This window comes from Heteronotia binoei, chromosome 17, assembly GCF_032191835.1.
Source record: "Heteronotia binoei isolate CCM8104 ecotype False Entrance Well chromosome 17, APGP_CSIRO_Hbin_v1, whole genome shotgun sequence".
NCBI classification, from domain to species: Eukaryota; Metazoa; Chordata; class Lepidosauria; order Squamata; family Gekkonidae; genus Heteronotia; species Heteronotia binoei.
The window spans coordinates 26150093-26169464 of NC_083239.1; the positions used below are offsets into that span (position 1 = coordinate 26150093).

At 48.5% G+C, this 19372-nt stretch overlaps 1 protein-coding gene across 12 annotated transcripts in view; it reads left to right on the top strand.

The window, feature by feature from the left end:
* The window catches only part of PTPRU (protein tyrosine phosphatase receptor type U), a 495642-nt gene that overhangs the window by 236902 nt on the left and 239368 nt on the right, over positions 1–19372 (top strand). The window lies entirely within an intron of this gene.

Consider the following 19372-nt stretch of genomic DNA (forward strand, 5'->3'; position numbering starts at 1 on the left):
TTCTCACTTGCCTTGAAAGCCCCTTGCTGAGGCCAACATCAGGTGGTTGCTACGTGATGGCACAGCACATGCCTAGGTAGGGTGGTTAAGCAGCTGTGCAAAATTCCCAGTGTTTTGACTTTCAAAAAATCTTTTTTTACATTGTTGCTTTCTGCACTTTTTTTTAAAGCACTGAAGTTGCATAAACAGTAACGCTGGAAGCTGCCAACGATAGACGCAGCTTAAGAAGAAAAGCAGAACGGCAGCTTTATTTAAGGTGCTTGTGGCAGAGACCTCTGGGAAGCAAAGAGCTCGAAGCAAAGAGCAGTTTGCACATTGATCTTGCTCAGCTGCAACTAGCACAAACAGCTGCCCTTGTCAGTTTGTAAGCCTGCTTCCATAGTAAAATTCGATAACCGCTTCACTGATTTGCACAGACCAGGGGTCATTTGAAAGCCCCAAGCCTCTAGGCAATACTTATAGCCTTTTAACTTGAGAAAGAAGAAGTTTAAGGAGACGGAGCTTTGAGTCTTCGTCCAGACTGTGCTGATAGACAGCCAAAGCGGTTGGGACCACTCTCCTGGAAAGGTCCCCTGAGAGGTCAGATCAAAGGTCAAGGAGAAGATGGAAGTGAAAGAGCTGATTTACCCCAAATCAGAGCATCTAACTCAGGGGTCCCCCAAATGATGCTCATGTTTTGAGAAGGTGGGTGGGTCTAGGTGGAACGCTGGCTGAGCAGAATTTCTGATTGGCCACTGGAGATCCAATCAGCTATGTGGATTAAAATGATGTTGTTTGGGCAGCAGCTACCTTCACAGTTTTTGTTTTATTCTCTCTCACTCCTCTTTCCTAGTGCATATTTTAAATCACCCCTCTTCTCCCTTGCACTTGGGCTTCCTCTGTGTGTTTTGCTCTGTCTCTTGTGGCAGCCATTTTGTGGTTGGCTCCACCTCCTGCGGCAACCACTTTGAGGTTGTGCCCACCACCCTGAGTCAGAATTCCAGAAGTGTCCATGGACTTTTTGGGCACCCCTGATCTAGCGCACTACTTTATCCCATAAATTACATTAGCCCTCCAAGCTTTCAGGCAGAGATAATTCCCAGATCCTGGTTCCTGAGATTATTTTCACTGGAGATGCTGTGGACTGAACCTGAGGCCTTCTACTGGCAAAGCAAGTATTCTGCCACCAAGCAACACAGGGCAGTGATGATGAAGTCAGGCTGAACAATTCAGTAAATATTGCCTATTGTATTGACAATCCTTCTGCTGATTGGTTGTACCAATGGCTTTTTGACTAATTAACTGTGAAAAAATGAATTATGTGGAACAGAGTCCCTTAAATTACACATGGGTGATTGAGATGGAACATGTAGGAGTTCTATGTGTGAGGTTTGCAGCTGTCCCCCCCCCCCCTTTTTTTAAATAGACAGTTTATGAAATGATGATTTGGACTGGGAATGTGGTACAGGGTGGAGTTAAGCTTCTGCTCCTTTGCGTTTTTGTTTTTTTTAAACTGAAACAGTCCAGTAGGGTTGGAATTTTCTGCAACTGTATGGGAAATCTGGAATCCTAAAGGTCGATGGGGTTGTTTTGGGTTAGGGCACCAATGGGGCTTGAGGGACCCAAACTCCCTTTTCTGTTGTGCTCTGGTCCCAGTTTGGTCCCATGTGTGGGTCACCTCTGGTGTCTTTTGGTGCTGGCATTAACTCTTGCACCTCCTGTACTATGGTCCCCATCTGAATCAGAGTTCCAGACACCATTGAGAGCCAGCAGTGGTGTAGTGCAGGGGTGGCCAACAGTAGCTCTCCAGATGTTTTTGCCTACAATTCCCATCAGCCCCAGTCAGCATGGCCAATGGCTGGGGCTGATGGAAGTTGTAGGCAAAAACATCTGTAGAGCTACCGTTGGCCACCCCTGGTGTAGTGGTTAAGAGCAGCAGACTCTAATCTGGAAAACCAGGTTTGAGTCACCACTCTTCCACATAAAGCCAGCTAGGTGACCTTGGGCCAGTCACAGTTCTCTCAGAGCACTCTCAGCCCCACCTTCCTCACAGAATGTCTGTTGTGGAGAGAGGAAGGGAAGATATTTGTAAGTTGCACAAAGACTCCTAAAGGTAGAGAAGGGTAGGATATAAAACCAATTCTTCTTCCTCCTTCTCTTTTTCCTCTTCCTCTTTTTCTTCTCCTCCTCTTCCCAGAAACCACCTATAAATAAATATACAAAACTCCCAGTGTTGAGTCTGGTCTTTGCATAAAATCTCTCATCCTCTTGTGCTGCAGTAATAGATCACGTGTGCCTCCTGTCATAAAAAGAAAAAGGAAAATCAGGGACTCACATGCGACTTTCAGCATCTCATGTGCTTCCCATGTCCTTTCTGAGTAAGAGGCTAGGATATTCTCCACTTTGCTAATCTGATCAAGGTCCATTCTCGGGACAACAGGGAACAGCATATATTAGGATTGCCAAACTCCAGGTGAGTCCTGGAGATCTCCAGAGTTATAACTGATTTCCAGATAACAGAGATCAGGTCCCCCGGAGAAAATGGCTGCTTTGGAAGATGGGACCTAGGGCAACATAATACCCTTCTGAAGTCCCTCCCCAAATTCTGCTCTCCTGAGCTCTGCCCCCCCCCCCCCCGCCCCTGCCACAAGTTCTGGGAATTTCCCAACCTGGTCTTGGCAACCCTAACGTGTATTCCAGGAGTAGCCTGCTGGCTTAACATTTAGAGGATTAACTGTTCAGAGATTCAGACATGTGCAAGATATGGGTTTCAGCAAAACAGCTATGCCCATTGGCTGGAATGTTTTGAGTTGTTTTATCTGTCCTGGAGACATGGGAGAGTTAGCGGAGTGCTCTTATAGCTGTCTTGTTTGAACTGGTATTATGAACGTCCTTAAGTCCTTGGGCTGTCTCTGAGGCTCTGAGGTTGACGTGCGTTTACTGTCATCCAGGCTCACAATTAGACAAGTGCTAATGACCAGCTTGAGACAGAACAAGGGGGAATGGGAAATCATCCATTTCCAGAGAAATACCTGGGCTTTCTTGCAGACAGAAGCCAACCTTTGTGATCCAGATTTACGGTTTTGTTCATCAACAGGGGCCACGTTAAACTGATAAATGATCATTGCTCCAGTAACTGAGTACAGGAACAGTCAAAGCATCTTGGCAGCAGGTGGATTAATAAAAGGCTGGGGACAATGGGGTTTAGCAGCCGCCTCTGCCCATGATGTATAATTCACTGCTGGGAGCACTCAGATTTAAATTTGAGAAGAGGATGTGGAAGATGGGAGAGGGTGCTTCAGGTTGTGAAAGAACAGAGGTGGGATCTTGAGAAAAAATTTACCTGGTTGTCACAGTACAGCCCAAAGTGTTACCCTTTTCCTGGAAGAGCTCAAGGGAGTAAAGCAAGTTTCTCATGTGGAGCACACCGTCCAGGGACAATCTCAAATGTCTTGTCTCTTGCTCTTTTGTCTTCAAAATCCTTGCTTTACCTTTAACTTCCCCCTGATGCAACTCAAACCTGTGTTCCTTGATTTTTGCTCCATTTTGTCTCTTCACTGAGAATCTTCCCTCATTAAAAAGTCAAAGGTTTTACTTACTCTGATGCTGTTTGTCCTTCTGATGAATAAATAAGAGATAAATATAATACATACCAGGACTTTTTTTGAGCAGGAATGCACAGAAACACAGTTCTGACTGGCTTGGCATCAGGGTGTGCGGCCTAATATGCAAATGAGTTCATGCTGGACTTTTCTACAAAAAGCCCTATGTGAAACAATAGTGATGCCAGGATGTGGCCTAATATGCAAATGTGTTCCTGCTGGGCTGCTACAATTTTTTTAAAATCCCCCCCTTCTTTCTTTTCTGTACCCCTATTTCAATTTATAATAATGAAATTTTTTTTAAAAAAAACTTTCAAAGGTTTTCCATATTATTTAGGCATAGGTGAACCAGCATTACACATGTATTGTGTGCAGAGTGACAAACACTTGATGTATAAAGAGGATTGTAAACTGTTTACAGACCTCGACCTGGGTAGACCTTGACCAGACTAGCTCAATCTCATCAGATCTCGGAAGCTAAGCAGGGTCAGCCCTGGTTACTATTTGGATGGGGACACCACCAAGGAATACCAGGGTTGTGACAGAGAGGCAGGCAATGGCAAACCACCTCTGAATGTCTCTTACCTTTCATACTCTATGGGGCCACCGTAAGTCAGCTGCGACATGATGACTCTTTCCACCACCACCCTGTTAGTAAAACCTGAACATCATGTATGCACTGTACAGTGGCCTGATTGGCATCTATCAAAGCCAAGTGGCAGTCCGTGTCTATACAGATTCCTACCTTGTAGACAGGGCACCCAGAGGAAGAGAGGGGGGCACCGCCTTGTCTTTTGGAAGCACTGTGACACCCTCCTATTTTTGTCTAATCTTTTGTGGGGTCTAAGCTACAGGCATATTTTTGGGGAGGCAGTTTAATGGGGTTCTACTGTATTTTTCAATCTTGAGTCAAAAGGGAAAGGCAAAGCATCAATATTTAATACATGAAACAAAAATGTACAAAACTGACCACAGCAAGTAAATCTGGGTTCGGATCTCTTCTCAGCCACAAACACGTGGCAATGTTGGGCCACTTTCCTGTCCCTAATCACACACGAAGCTGCTTTACAGATCATTGATAAGTATTGTCTACTTGAACTGACAGCAGCTTTTCAGGATCTTAGAACTTTCCCATCACCCATTACCTGAATTGTGGAGATGCTAGAGACTGAAATTGGGATCTTCCGCATGCCCAGCAGATGCTGCATCGAAGAGCCACAGCCCTTTCCTCGTTGCATTAGACTAGGTCAGACCCTTGGTCTATGAAGGTCAGTATTGTCTACTCTTGAATGCCAGCAGCTTCCCAGTATCTCAGCCAGAGGTCTTTCCCATCACCTAGAAGAAGATATTGGATTCATATCCTGCCCTCCACTCCGAATCTCAGTGGCTCACAATCTCCTTTACCTTCCTCCCCTACAACAGATGCCCCACAACAGACAACCTGTGAGGTGGGTGGGGCTGAGAGGACTCTCACAGCAGCTGTTCTTTCAAGGACAACCTCTGCCAGAGCTATGGCTGACCCAAGACCATTCCAGCAGGTGCAAGTGGAGGAGTGGGGAATCAAACCCGGTTCTCCCAAATAAGCATCTGCACACTTAACCACTACACCAAACTGGCTCTCTACTGCCTGATCCTTTTAACAGGAGTTGTCAGGGACTGAAGCTGGCACCTTTTGCATGCTGGGCAAAAGTCCCATAATTTAGGACAATAAAGATGTTCAGGTTAGACTGAGAATCTCTGGTCCCTTCAGAGCCGCAGTTGTCTATGCCACAGCCCCTCTACTTTACAGGGTTGTTGTGATGGCAAAGTAGAGCAGGGGGGAATGCACATCTATTTCTTTTCCTTTTTGAATTCAAGACTTTCCCACTCAGTGGCACTAAATCTATGACTTGGAGCCATCCCGGGATTTTTTTTGCAGTCGTAAGAAGCATTTGCTCGAGTGATTAATAATAGAGTTTCTTGAGTCGAGCATGATAGGCATGCTCCCTTCTTTCCTCAGGCCAGGCATTACGATTGCTTTTAAGTGAAAAGTGCCCTCAGTGTTGGAAGCCCTGTCAATGGAAGCTCAGAAACCTTTTGCCGCACGTGCCAGGGAAACTGTAAAGGGCTTCAGAATGTTAACTGCCTCAAACTATGTTGGGATAAGTGTGCGGCTGAGCTTCTAATTGACTTTTTCTAGCATCCGCTTCATGCAGCAGTTTCTCCACTAGGGGGTTTCCTGGACCTTTCAGGACTCACGCCAACCTGGTTCCCTCTTGAGGTGATGTGGGGCACAATTAACTAGATCTCTGTAGCTGAGGTGTGAGCTGGACCATTCTAGGTATCTTGGTTGGGATTCTCTGCCAGGGGTCACAAGCCATCTATTCTTCACTTCTCTTTTTTTAAAAAAGTATTTGTGTGCCTGTGCTTGCTTGCCTGAAAGACATGGTGACTTCTTGTGAGAGAAAGTTTGGTGTAGTGGTCAAGTGCGTGGACTCTTATCTGGGAGAAATGGGTTTGATTCCCTACTCCTCCGCTTGCGGATGCTGGAATGGTCTTGGGTCAGCCATAGCTCTCGCCAGAGTTGTCCTTGAAAGGGCAGCTTCTGTTAGAGCTCTCTCAGCCCCACCAACCTCACAGGGTGTCTGTTGTGGGGGAAGAAGATAGAGATTGTAAGCCACTCTGAAACTCTGATTCAGAGAGGAAGGCGGGGTATAAATCTATGGTCTTCTTCTTCTTCTTCTTTTTTGATGTTTTCATAGAGATAGCTTAATATGCCTGCCTCTGCATTCCAGCCCTGGTATTCCTTTGGAGGTCTCCCTTCCAAGTACTTGCCAGAGTCAGATGAGATTGGGGTTGCCTGGGCTATCCAGATCAGGGCCCTTCTTTACCTCTCTATCCTCTTGTTCCAAAATGCAGAGCTGATTTGATAGTCACTCGTTAATAAACCCTTGTCATTTTCAGCAACTCTCCCTTGCCCTTCCCCCCAGCAAACTTTATGAGCGAATAGTTAGAGAGTTTGCAGTTAGAGGGATTTATGAGCTAATAGCTAGAGGCATTGCAGTCAGCTAAATCACAATACAGCAGTCAGTTTCAGGTGGACAGCCACACTGGTGTGCAGTAGAAGAGCAAAATTTGAGTCCCATAGCACCTTAAAGAACACCAAAATTTCCAGGTTATCAGTTTTTGAGGGCCAAAGCTCAGTTCATCAGATACCAAGTACCTTTGCTAGATTCTATGGACACCAACTGTCTCTTTCTCTGCTAACAGAGTTAGTCTCTTTGCACAACATTCAACGTTTCCCCTTCTGTTTCTTTCTCTGGTCCTGCTCTTTATCTTTCAGTGCATGGGACTTCCATTCCTTTGTTGAGCTAGCAGAAAAATTACACTGACATCTGTTTTCCCCTCCTTCCTCTGAGGATCTCAGGAAGTCATAGATTTCTCTCCCCCCCATTTTATCCTCACAACAACCCTGTGAGGTAGATTAGTGTGAGAGGGAGTGGTAGGCTAAAGGCGAGTGAGGTTTGTGGGCGAGTGGAGACTTGAATCTGGATCTCCCTGGACCTAGTTTGACTGTCTAACCGCTACAGGATAATGGAGGATTCAGGAAGGAGGGGAAAGTGCTTGTGGTTGTGCGTTCCAAGTAGCTCAGTAGAAAATTGCCGTTCCTTCTCAATCTGTCCTCCGGTTCTCGTCCTGTCATCACTGAAGCCCCCTCCCTCCGTTCTCTTCCCCTCCGCTCCCCTTTGGCTCCGCTTGTCGGTCTCTTTCATTTTAGTGGGCAGCTCCTTGTCACAGATTCACTGACCCCTGCATAGTTTGTGGGCTGCCTCCTGCCTGTCACTTTCCCTCTTCTGATGGAAGCCCGTGACCATTGCTGGCAGCCAAAGGAGAGGGGGCCACTGGGGCTTTTCCCTCTTCGGTTCCCCTGCGTTGCCTCACTCACCAAAGGGGAGAAGACTGATGGACAGGCAGAGGAGCCAGAGGCACGGGTAGGGAGTTGCTCCTTGGAGAGGACTGGCGCAGCAGCTGAGAGCAAAGAGTGGCAGCTCCCAGCTGTAGAAAGGGATGTTGGCAGCCCCGTAGCTAAGAGTCACAGGGGGAGGAGGCCACAGGGGGGCTTGGAGGGGGGCCGTGGGGGTGGGAGCAGGAAGCTGGAGAGGCTGGGGGACACCCCTCTCCCTCCCTCCTCCAGTGTGATTTAAATTGCATGTAAGCTCCGATTTCCCTTCTACCTTTCCTGGAGCTCAGCCTGCAGTGATCAACTTCCAATCCTGAAGTTCAAAAGAAGGCTGATTTGTGTCTCTGCTCTCCCTCCCTATTTCCCTGCTTTCCTGTGTCCTTCCCCAACTCGGAGCAGCAGGGAACCCATGCAGTATGTACACGTTGGCTGGGGGAGGCGTGTCCTGGCTGCCCTCCTCCCTTCCTCCCTGTCTACCCCAAAAGGACTCTAGCTGCCCTTGCAACCTATTCAGTCTTGGGGCATCTCCTCCCACCCACCCAAGAACTTACCGTTCAAGCTCATGGTGGTGAAAAACAAGGCAGCACATGCCGCCTCCAGCTCTTCATGGCTGGACTAAGGGCTGCTGGGAGCAGGGGTTGGGGCTGGCTGCCCACCTACCCACCCAGTGTTCAGAATCTGCCCGCCCACCCTCCCATCTCTGCTCAGAGTGCTTCAGGGGAGAGCTTGCTGGTGCTGCTACCTGCTTCATGTGCTGAGGCTATCAGGGGGGGGGGGAGTCAAGGCTTGGGGAGTGGGCCTGTAAAATCCACAAGGAGGCTGGGCCCTGTGGTCCTATGGGGCGCTATAGGCCTGGATGTTGGGTGGGGGGACTAATGGCAAAATGGATGGTGGTAGGAATTGAGTCTGCTTGTCCTCCTCCTTTCTGTTTGCTCTTGGTGGAGAGTGTGCGTGCATGGATGTGAGAGAGGGCCCTTTAATGCTCCCTGCCTGAATCGCCATGCCCTTTTGTTCAGCATAGGGTGTTCTTTGACATGACAGGTTGCCCCACAGCACTGGTGCTGGATAAAGGTTGAGGGTACTACTGTGACAGCCTCTGGTGTCCCCAAGGTTACCCGGATTGGCTCTTCGGAGGTTGAGGACTCTGCATTGTGAAATGTGCATGTCTGTTTCTCCATGCACACTCACGTTAAATTCAATTTAAATTTTGGATTTATATCCCGCCCTATCCCGCAAGTGGGCTCAGGGCGGCTTACGACAATAAAACAAAATAAAATTATAAAAAGAGACATTACGAAACAGGAGCAGCACAGTAAACAATCTTACAAACATAGGGGGTAAACAGCACGTGGCTGATGGCTAACAGCATCACATATTTGTCTGTTTGTTTGTTTGTTTTAGGCAATTTATAGTCCACCCTTTCCCAGGGAAGGGCTCAGGACAGATCACAATATTCTAAAAACAGTATAAAAAACAAAAATTAAAACCAGAATGATGTGAACAGTTTGACAGATTATAACAAAATTATAAATGGTAGCTCAGTTGGTCACATATTATATGAACCGAAGATAGTAAATGAAATAAATTTATGTTGCAGCAGAGGTGGATCACCACATCGGGCCAGTCGGTGGAATAGGACACCCGCTGCCTCAACCAAAGGCCTGGCGGAATAGCTTTGTTTTACAGGCTCTGCGGATAGGTAACAATTCTGTGAGGGCCCAGATCTCTAAAGGGAGCTGATTCCACCAGGCTAGGGCCAAGGCTGAAAAAGCCCTGGCCCTGGTTGAGGCAAGACGGATGTCCTTTGGGCCAGCGATGGTCAGCAGATGTTGTGTGCTGGATCGTAGTGATCTCCAGGGCACATATAGGGAGAGGGTTATGTCAAAGTCTTCTCTTTCTCGCTTCACCTTTCCTGAAAGCAGCTTTTAATTATAACACCGTAATGGTGAAATGCTGGGGGAACTGAGTGATGAGAGCAACCTAAAGGTGCTTTTTCTTCACCCTTGCAAGCTACAGGAGGGGGTGGGGGGGCATGAATACCAAACCTCTCCATTTCAGCATTGTGGTGCAACTGTGAACACATGAAGCTGTCTTGTGCTGAATCGGAGCATTGGCCCATTGGTATTGCATACTCTTACAGACAGCAACTCTCCAAGGTCTCAGATTTTCCCATCACCTCCTGCCTGGCCCTTTTGACTGGAGATGGTGAGGTTTGAACCTGGAACCTTCTGCATAGCAAGCAAATGCTCTGCCACTGAGCCACAGCACCAGTGGCAGGAGTGAGTGGTTATTGAAGGATGATGCCTGGCACGGTCAAGCCACCATTTCCAGTTTTCTTTGGAGATGGCTTCATTCACAGGGTGGCATGAGATGCATCCCTTAAGGGAATCTCCTTATGTCAAAGTCTTCTCTTTCTCGCCTCACCTTTCCTGAAAGCAGCTCTTAATTATAGCTCTGAAAAACAGAGCACAATCGAATTCATGCTCAAGCATTTATTGATTTATCAGATTTATATCCCACTCGGTGCCAATTCTTGTCAAGCAGCTTATGGGAGAGTTCCTCTTTGCAGTGCAAGTACCTCTGTTCCCCAAGGGCTCATTCTCCTGCACAGTGATTCCCACAACTTTCTGAACTGGGACCCAGGGCCAGTTCTAGGTTTTGAGGGGTCCTGAGCAGAGAGTGATCAACCCCACACCTCCCTTTCTATCCCCACCAAGGTCCCCCACAACTGCCTGTGCATCTTCCCCTGCCAGCTCATGACTCCTTCCATCTCCCACGTTCACAGCCCCTTGCATGCCCTTTCCTCAGTGGCACTGGGTGGTGGGTGTGGCTGGGAGTGCCACTGCTGCGGCCATCAGAAGCGCTGCTTGCAACACCTGCACACTTTTGCCTGGTGGTCCCGGGCAGCTCAGGAAACCAGGAACACAGGAGGCAGAAGGCTTGTAAGTGAGACGGCAAAGTAGAAGACTTTGCCCCAGTTTAATCACAAGGCTCCTTAGGTGTTGGTTCCAAAGAAGTTTTAATTATGAGGCTTGAAGCAAACATTAATGGCATGCATTCACAAGACCAGGTCTTGCCAGACTGAAGGGAATTAGCAGACCCCCTAGCATTATAGTTTACAATATAACAGCTCCCCCTTTCCCCTGTGCCCATCAAAAGTCTTTTGAATTAATAGAAATTCCTTTCTCAGGCCCAGGGTTTTTTTTTTGTAGCAGGAACTCCTTTGCATATTAGGCCACACACCCCTGATGTAGCCAATCCTCCAAGAGCTTACAGGGCTCTTAGTATAGAGCCTACTGTAAGCTCCAGGAAGATTGGCTACATAAGGGGTGTGTGGCCTAATATGCAAAGGAGTTCCTGTTACAAAAAAAAGCCCTGCACAGGCCTCAGTGTTACCTCCTGTCAATGCCACATTCCCCATACTCTTCCCTTCCAGTTGGCTCCTATCAGCATTACCCAGGGCGTCTTTTTTTGTAGCAGGAACTCCTTTGCATATTAGGGTACACCCCCCTGATGTAGCCAATCCTTCAAGAGCTCACAGTAGGCCCTTTAAGAAGACCGCTGTAGGCTCTTGGAGGCTGGTTAGATCTGGAGGGTGTAGCCTAATATGCAAAGGAGTTCCTTCCACAAAAAAACCACTGGCATTATCCAGGGAGGCTAGATTAGAGCTGTCTCCCCGTGCTCTTCTTCTACCTGCAGGCCTGGAACATCCCACTGCACACAGAACACTAAATATCTAACAAAATTGAATGGGGGTTAGTATTCATGGATAGAATCACAGTATGGGGTTAGTCCATCACACAGATAAAAATGCAACAATATAAGAATCAATCAATAATGAACAAGGTTAATAATACCAGCAAAACATACAGCAATGACATCTCAAGCTATAACTGCCAGGGACTTGTTCCTGCCACAAGGAAGGGTAGGCCGGTGGGTGGCAGAGGAAGTGTGCAGATAGGGCTTGGTATTACTGGGTCCATCCAGAATCCCTGAGCCCTGGCAGATGCTCCACCTTAGCCGATGCTGGCACCAGCCCCGTTGGTACCCATGATTAAACTTAATGTACTCTTGAGGACACTCGTACAAAGTACCTCCATGGTATGTTTCCTTTCCCCGATACAAAATGCAGTGAGTTCACAATTATTAACACTAAACAGGTTTGTGTTTTTTTTATTTTCCAGCATAATTTACTACAGTGCTATCCTGCTATTACTACCATCATTTAATCTGGGCCTATAATTGCTTACCTTGTATGATGTGCCCTTCCCGCTTGTGGTGCGCTTTATTTATTGCGTTATTGTTTCTACTTGTTTAATTTTAATGTATAGTTTTAACTCTGAATTGTAGGTTTTTATTGTTATTACTGTATGTTGTGATCCACCCTGAGCCCATTTACGGGAAAGGGCAGAATATAAACCCACTAAATAAATAAAATAAATAATGTATAGATATGTAGCATTACTGAGCAATGGGCTGTGTTGCATGGTTCCATTAGACCACTTCATGGTTCTGTGTGGTGCAAAATGGAAGTCCCGCTGTCCCCCTTCTTTACAGACACCACTGGAGGTTGGGGTAGCTAGGGAAAGTGTACATTTTTAAAAGAAGTTGCCAATTCTGCTTGCCAATGAACAGAATAAAAGAATGTGTACAGAAGTAGCTGGTGATGAACACAGGAAGATATCTTACACTAACCCTTATACTGCTGCAGGTCAGAGTAGACACAGAAGTTGGACTCAACAGCTCTGTACAGAAAACCCATTTGTGTATTGACTGAATGTGCAGGGAGAGAGAGTGGGCATGAGCTGGCCCTGCCTCCAGGTATACAGTCCATCCTCATGACCAGCAGCATTTGGAAAGCAGCATTACTGATCATGGGGTGGCAGTGCAGACATGAATCCTTCCTCCATGTGTTTGCACCATGCAGATGACTTGACAATCGTGTGGATGCAGGGGACTGCTCCAGCATGCTCATGTTTGCTCTCCCATCCCATGTGGTCAGTGTGCTGATGGGTTGTCTGAACAGGGCTACTGAGTCAAAACATGTCTACTCTGACTTGCAGCAGTTCTCCAGGGTCTCAGTCAGAGGGAGGTCTTTCACATCACCTCCTCCTGGATTCTTTTTGTAAACTGCAGGGCTGTTTTTGTGGCAGGAACTCTTTTGCATAATAGGCCGCACACCACTAAAGTAGCCAATGCTCCAAGAGCTTACAGTAGGCCCTGGACTAAGAGCCCTGTAAGCTCTTGGAGGATTGACTACATCAGGGGTGTGTGGCCTAATATACAAAGGAGTTCCTGCTACAAAAAAAGCCCAGGTAAACTGGCAATGCCTGGGATTGAACCTAGGACCTTCTGCATACAAAGCAGATGCTCTACCCCATGGCCTATCCCCTTAACAAGAACACACAAAGCTGCCTTCTTGTGAGTCAGACAATTGGTCCATCAGAGTCAATTTTGTGTACTTGGACTTCCGGCAGCTCTCCAGGGTATCGGGCAAAGATCTTTTGCATCCCCTTCTACCTGATCTTTCTTCTTTTGAACTAGCAGTTCCTGGAATTTAAAATGGGACTGTCTGCATACAAAGCAGATACTCAACCAATGAACCACCTCGCCCCACCCACAGAGGGGTCATATCTATCTACATTTCCCACTAGCTTTTCGTGCTAAGCTTGTGCCACAAGAGACCTCTTTTGTGTTTTGTGTTTTCCTGGCCTTTTTTCTCCTGTATGCATGCCTGCTTCATACTTCTTCTTTTTTTTTAAACATGGGGGCAGGAAGAGTCTCAGTTCTGGGTTCTCTTCCTTGGCTTTGATTGACACTGATAGAGCTGCTGTACCTGGGCTCATTACAGCTGTATTAGCAACTCTAAGCAGAGTCAGCTTTGTACTGGCACTAATTGTATGGCTATATTCAGCCAATATTAATGCTTTCAGACATCCTTGTTAGCTGATCTCTGACTGAAGCACTTGTGAGTCTGCTTACATTGGCCCAAGGGGGCCAGCCTGTCTGTTTGCCACTGATCATTTAAATAACACCAAAAATTAAAGAGAGATGGAAGCTTCAAGTCCGACGCTTTTCCCGTTCTGTCTTGCTCTGCTCCTGGGAGACCTCTGAGCGGCTTGATTTGAAGGGCTGCAGATGAAGGATGGGAGCAGCTTTACGCTGTCAGATGGAGCATGCTGATTTAGCTCTGGGAAGGCTTGTGAATTGACTTATTTTTCTCCGTTTGGTCAGGAGACCATCTCTTCTGTGGTTGTAAGGTGACTGCTTAAGCTGGGGCTGTCATCACAAAGCTTCCTTTAGAGTTGTTCAGGGCTTTTTTTGTAGCAGGAACTCCTTTGCATATTAGGTCACACCCCTTGTATGTAGCCAATCCTCCAAGGGCTTACAGGATTCTTATTAGAGAGCCTACTGTAAGCTCTTGCAGGATTGGCTATATCAGGGGCGTGTGACCTAATATGCAAAGGAATTCCTGCTACAAAAAAAGTCCTGATGTTGTGGCTTGAGATACAGCACCCTCTAAATTGACATGTGTAGCTCAGGTACTCCATCTTGTCAGTCTTTTGAAATCTTAAAGAGGGCAAAGCGTCTTCCTGCCATGGTGGGAGGTGTTTCCAAATGGGGTCTTGCTGTAGGTACAAATAGGATGACGTCTCTTGAGTTCTTCCAAAGCATGTTCTGCTTCCACAAGGTGGAGGAAAGCCAGAACTGGCTGTTACTCTGGGAGAAAAGATGTGTTGTTGAAGAAGTCAAAGGGCACCATAAAACCTGTTGGTGAATGCTATGACATCCATGGATGGCAGGTTGGTGGACTGCTGCCACAGGTGGTTGAGGAGATACTCAGCCCCATCATACATCATAGGTTGGGTCTAGAATCATGATCCTAAGGTATCTGAGAGCCAGTTTGGTGCAGTGGTGAAGTGTGCGGACTTTTATCTGGGAGAACCGGGTTTGATTCTCCACTCCTCCACTTGCACCTGTTGGAATGGCCTTGGGTCAGCCATAGCTCTTCTAGTTGTCCTTGAAAGGCAGCTGCTGCAAGAGCTCTCTCAGCCCCATCCACCTCACAGGGTGTCTGTTGTGGGGAAGGGGAAGGTAAAGGAGATTGTGACCACTGAGACTCTGAGATCATTCAGAGTATAGGGCAGGACATAAATCCAATATCATCTTCTTCTATTTAGTTCCATCTCTTAAACTAAGCAGCCAGGTCAGATTCCCATAGGGATCAGCTCCAGGAATCTCACTTTTAACTTGAGAACCCAAATGTTACATTCAGACCCACCACTGGCACTAGTAGCTCATTAGAAAGCTCACATTCTTAGCTCCAGAAAGGGACAGTATGAAACATCTTCATGAGCACAGCTAAGAATTTCTCCCTCTTAGGAGTTAGTCCTTCTTTCCCCTCAGTTTGTCCCACCCCAATGAAAGCTCTTCTCCTAGCATCTTGGGTATGCAGGCTATTGAGTGGTGGGGAAATAAGGGGATCCCATATACAAAATCAGGAAGCAACTGAAATCATGCAGGCGTCATTACTCTGATTTTGTTAAAGCTGGCTGGAACTACAGAGGAGCTTCAAAGACAAAACCCCCCAGTATTGATGGGGTGAAAAACCTCAGGTCACCTGTGCTCTTTCCCTTCTACACTACCATGTGTCATCTTGGATCCTGCTTGCCTCAGTTTTTAAAGAAGAAAGGCCTGGTTGCAGTGTCTCTAGTTGATTCCAGCATGGAAGGAGCATTGATTCTGCTTGTGTTGTTTTCCTTGGACTGTGGCTAGGTGCCGCTGCAATGAGCTTGGCTTCAGTCAACTATCAGGAGCTTCTAGATCAAAGGTGCTGGAATAAAATCCCACTCACCAATAGATTTTATGCTCAGCGGCAAATCTGTCTAGCATAATCAACATGGTGCCCATGGGTGCCACAGTGCCAGTGCGTTGCCTGCCACCCACTAGCTTCTTCCCCCAAAGCAAACAGTCAGCCCTGGCTTTCTTCTACTTCAGTGGTGAATTGTCCATTCCTCCACAGGAAGCCTGCTGGGTGACCTTGGGCCAGTCACAGTTCTGTCAAAACTCTTTCAGCTCCACCTACATCACAAGGTGCCTGGTTGGGAAAGGGGATGGGAGGGTGATTGTCAGCTGCTTTGAGACTCCTTAAGGTAGAGAAAAACAAGTTATAAAAAACTCTTGACTCTTCTGAAAAGCCCAGGAGGTATCACTCGTATTTATGGAACCATACATTTAGTAACAACTGCCTTCCTCAGAGGAGGAAGCTTAGCTTGGAACTATTTCAACTTTCTGTAGAACTTTTGTAGTGTGTTGCGATTAGAGCCAGCCCCCATCGCAACTATTCTGCTGATGCACCCACTACCTATATGCCCATGCATTGAACAAGATTGAGGACCCATGCTCCGGTCAATCTTTTATCACCTCTTTTCTCCAAGCAGTGAAGAGCAATGCCCGTTGTTCTCTCTTTGGCCATTTTAGACTTGCAGTATCCCTCAATAAGTCAGACTGGTTGAGAGCGACTGGTCCAAGCAAACCCAATGAACTTTGCGGCAAAGGAGAGATTAGAAACTGAAATCTACCAGATCCTGAGGTCTACCAGGTCATAGTCCAGTGCTTTAGCCACTACTGCCTGCTGTATTCTACTGTGCCAGTTCTGTTGGACCCTGCCCAAAGGGTGTTACATAAAATCCCATTCAAAGCTTCCGTCTTTAAGTCCAGCAGTTAGAACTTCTTCTTCCTTTACCTCTGGGGGGTTTCAGTTCACTCCTGTGCTGATGCAAATGGTGGCTATGTCACCCTGTTTTGTTAGTGCTTGTTAGGCTATGAGTAATTCCCATTTAGTGCGCTTCTGCATTTTCAAGTGTTTACAGCACGGTGTGTTCAAAATTTGTGCATGAATCACAGCAGTTGAAAGCAGTCTTGGTGCTGAGCCCTCCCCCAAATGGATGGTATTAATGATTCTCATTAATATTTGCATTAATGATTCTCATTAATATTTGCATTAATGATTCTCATTAATAACAATGCCGAGAGTTGACTCATTCCCCTTCCTGTTTCTTCCCAGGGGCTTTGATGCACCTGTTCTTGTTGCACCGCATAAGCGCATATTATGCTTTGCTTCTTCCCCTTGATCTTGGTTAACAAACCACAGAGGCCTTCATCTTCCATTCCTTGTCAGTAATTTTGTACATTCCCCAACTGTTTTGAGCCTATGGAATTCTGACACAGGGTAGTAGGCCCAACCCCAAAATGGCTGCCACACTAGGCAGAGCCTCACACACAGAGGAAACCCAAGGGGAGGGGTAAAAAAGGGATAATTTCAAGAAAGTATATGTCATGGGTGCTGGGGACCCTTCAGAGGAAGTTGAGTCTGATGAGGAAACTGTGCCCCTGCCACCTGCACCAGTGCCCCTGCCTCCTGCTGGAGAAGATCCCAGCCCCCCTGCCTCGCCCTCTCGGGTGGCTCGTGTGCGTGACCGCCTCCGGCAGGACCTCAGGGATCGGAGGAGGGCGGCACGCTCACAAGCAAGACGCTCCCTGAGCCCTGAGTTCTGAGAGGATTCTGGCCCTTCTAAGAGCAAGGATGCTTGAGTGGTAACAGGATCCTGGCTGCCTCCCTGAGCCAGCAATTAGCCCAAACGGGCAACAGCCAGCAGAGGGCTATATAGCTGTGGGCTTTGGGAGGAAGCTTTGTGGAAGCAACTAGTCATCTCCCTGACATTCTAGCATCCACTCCGGCTTGACTTTGGTTCCTGACTCCCTGACTTTGGCTTTGGACTTCTGGACTCCCTGACCTCGGCTTCTGGACCTCAGACCTGCGATACTTCTACAGTGATTCGGATTTGGCGCCTCGGACCCTCCTGCTTACTGGCTACAGACCTCGGACTGCCTCTGGACTTTGCCTGACCCGGCCCCAGCCGTGACAGATTGCTTCCACCGACAAACACCCACTCCACAGGATGGATGCTGAAGCAAGTGAAACCACAGAACTACTGGCTGCGCTCCAAGCCCAGGTACAGCAGCTAACACAGGCAGTAGTGCACTTGCAGCAACAACCTGCGGCCAGTGCTCCAGCCAAGTGCCCAGTTCCCCCACCTGACAGATTTGGGGGTGCCGTGGAAGAATTTCCTGCCTTCCTAGCACGGTGTCGGCTGTACTTTGAACTGAGAGCACGGGACTTCCTCAATGACAAAACCAAGGTGTGTTTCGTCATCAGTCTGTTAAAGGGGCAGGCGGCCAAATGGGCCACACCCTTACTGGTCGCGTCCTCTCCCCTACTGACTGATTACCAGGGGTTTGAGGCCCACCTGTCTGCTGCTTTCTCAAACCCAGTCCAAGCAGCCACAGCCAACCGGAAGATCAGGGCACTGAAACAAGGCAACTCCTCGGTGGCTCAATATGCCACTGAATTCAAGCTCCTGACCCAGGACTTGGCGCGGAATGAGGCTGCCCAGATGGACCAGTTTACTGAGGGGTTGGCAGAGGAGGTCCTGGATGAACTGGCCAGGGTGGAGCAGCCACCCACGCTCCAAGAACTTATCACCCTCTGCCTCCGCATCGATGGCCGCCTGGAAAGTCGCCGCCAAGCCAAGACCAGAGGGCGCCAGCTCCCTGCGCCGTGCTACCTGGCTCCTCGCCCGTCCCCAGCTAGTACCAGCACCAAGGATGAGCCTATGCAGCTTGGAGCTGCTCGACCCCGCCTGACCCCAGAGGAAAAGACCAGACGCCGCACGCAGAATCTGTGCCTCTACTGCGGCACGGCAGGCCACTATGCCTCTGGCTGCCCTGCTAAGCATCGGATACCTGGACCTTCGCTGCCACCGCCGCCAAAAGGGCAGCCCCAGGCGTAAGTGGACCCCCCAGCCTGGGGCGACTAGCTGGGTCCTCCGAACAGCGGGCTGATACCCCAGGGCCATTCCTGCTACCAGTCAAACTCCGTCTGCCTGACGAACGCTGGCTGTTCGTGTATGCCATGCTGGACTCGGGAGCGGCCCACTGTTTTATAGATGCCGCCTTTGTGAAGCAGCACCAGATCCCTGTGCAGACAAAAGGGATTCCGTCGCTGGTGGAGGCTATTGACGGGCGCCTCCTCCGTTCTGGCCCCGTCACCCAGGAGACCTGTCCCATCACCTTCCACGTCCAGCAGCACCAAGAACAGCTGCGGTTTGATGTCGCCCGCATGCCTCGCTTCCCGCTGATTCTAGGCCTTTCCTGGCTGAAGCTGCACAACCCCATCGTGGACTGGGCCCAGCAGGAACTACGCTTCCGAGACCCATGCCCCCATCTGACTCCTCCCACCACTCTAGCAGCTGGCATCCCGAGTGGTGGTCCTCAGCTCCCTCAGAAGTATGTGGACTTTGCTGATGTCTTCGAAGAGACAGGAGCTGATCAGCTTCCCCCTCACCGGCCCTACGACTGTGCCATTGATTTGGTACCTGGGGCACCACTCCCGGTGGGGCGTCTGTACCCAATGTCGGAGCCGGAGTTGGCAGCTCTGCGAGACTTCCTGGACAAGAACCTGAAACGCGGATTCATCCGACCCTCAACCTCTCCCCTATCTGCTCCAGTGCTCTTCGTGAAGAAGAAAAGTGGGGAGCTCCGGCTGTGCAATGACTACCGGGCCCTGAACAAGATCACCATCCGCGACCGGTACCCTCTACCACTGATCCCTGAACTCTTGGATCGCCTAAAGGGGGCCCAAATCTACACCAAGCTGGACCTCCGTGGAGCGTACAATTTGGTGCGCATACGGCCCGGAGACGAATGGAAGACCGCGTTTGGGACCCGATACGGGCAGTACGAGCACCTGGTAATGCCCTTCGGACTGACCAATGCCCCCGCTGTCTTC